Here is a 1579-nt window from a genome sequence, read left to right as displayed (position 1 = left end):
CTGGTCCTCTGTTGTCTTCTGTGGAAGAAACCCTTCTGTCAACACTTGCAGAAATCTTTTTCATACTTTTACATTAAGCAAATATTGGAGCTAACAATCTCCCCCTAAGTATGAAAAAGTAAAAATGGACAAATAAATGCAAGAAATGACTAAATGAAAGAAATTACAAGAGAAGATAAAACCCATTCTCTGAAAAGAATTACATTAAATTGAAAGAAATACAAAATTGTTGCTCAGGCCTATCTATTTCAGAAGATTAGTCCATAGCAGAGTCTGGATAGTCGTCTACGGCAAACTGCAGATCTGTCTTGATGGTTCTGTAGACCTTGAATATCCATTCCCTGAAGAAGACTTGAACTTTAATCACTTCCAGAATACCAGACACTTCATCTGCCCTTAGATGCCCTCTTTATACTTCTGCAGCCACTTTGTTGAACACCCACTCAAGAGTCTGTCGCATATTTGTTCGCCTCTGTGGGATCAAAGAACCTTAGAATGTCATCCTTGTCCAAGAACACAAACCCAAAGATGGGATTTTGGACAATATTGTTGGGATGACATCTAAGTAGCCAACTTGGCCTGTTCTTCGGGGGGGAAATCTTCAAGTCTGTTTGGGCCAACCTCATCGCTATATCAAAGTCCTTCTGGCTGTAGTATTTCACTTGAGCTCGCATAACTTCGATCAGCCTTCTGAGCGATATAGAATAGCTTGACCTCCTCTCCATGTATTTGTTAAGAATTTTGTGCAAAAAGATCAAGTCAAATACACAGAGGTTATGGAGGTCAGCATCTGTAAACGTGTATAGGTTGATGTCGTCCCTCTTCACCACATATTGAGCATAGAGCACGGTCTTCTTCATCATCGTTCTTGGAGATATTATTTCAAGAGAGGTTATCACGTTCTCTGAGAAGACCTGCTCACGAGGCTTTGTAAGCTTTGAGAAGTGAAACTTCGCAGCTGCAGAGGGTATACCTGTAAGTTTTGGATCGTAAGGGGGCTCTGTGTCTACGGCAGAATAGCGCCACCGCAGAATCTCCTCCAAAGTGGTAACAGGCTCTGTGCGCACCTTCTGTGTGGGAATTTTGCTCATCGATTCAAAGATTTCATACACCCTTCCCACTGTGGCGGATTCTGGTACTCTGGATTCTTCTTCTTCTAGAATTGGCCTCTGGGTGGACCTCTCTACTAGGATAGATTTGACGGTTCCTTGCAGAGCGTCGAACGTACCCGTGGACGTTTCCTCTTTTGCCTTCTTGGAGGATGAGCCTTCTCCAGCTCTGGGGGGATGCGGGCTCTGCCCTTTCTTGCTTGAGCCTCTGCCAAAGAAGCCTTTAACGCTTGAACAAGCTCTGGGTCGTCATATTCTTCTTCGTTTATCTCTGGCGTCTCTGAGCTTGACGACCCTTCTATGGTGTCTCCTCTACAGCTTTGCCCTTGCCTTTCCCCTTAGGCTCTGGTGCTTTTTCTTTTGAGAACAGGGCTGCTGCAGAGTCCACTATCTTGAGTGGTTTGGCAGAAGTTGTTTTCTTGGGCTCTTCAGCTTTCTTCTCTGCCTTCTTCTCCCCCTCATGACGATCA

This window comes from Cynara cardunculus (genome assembly GCF_001531365.2).
Source record: "Cynara cardunculus var. scolymus isolate 2C chromosome LG 1, CcrdV1, whole genome shotgun sequence".
In the NCBI taxonomy this organism is placed as follows: Eukaryota; Viridiplantae; Streptophyta; class Magnoliopsida; order Asterales; family Asteraceae; genus Cynara; species Cynara cardunculus.
Note: the sequence above shows the minus strand (reverse complement) of the source record.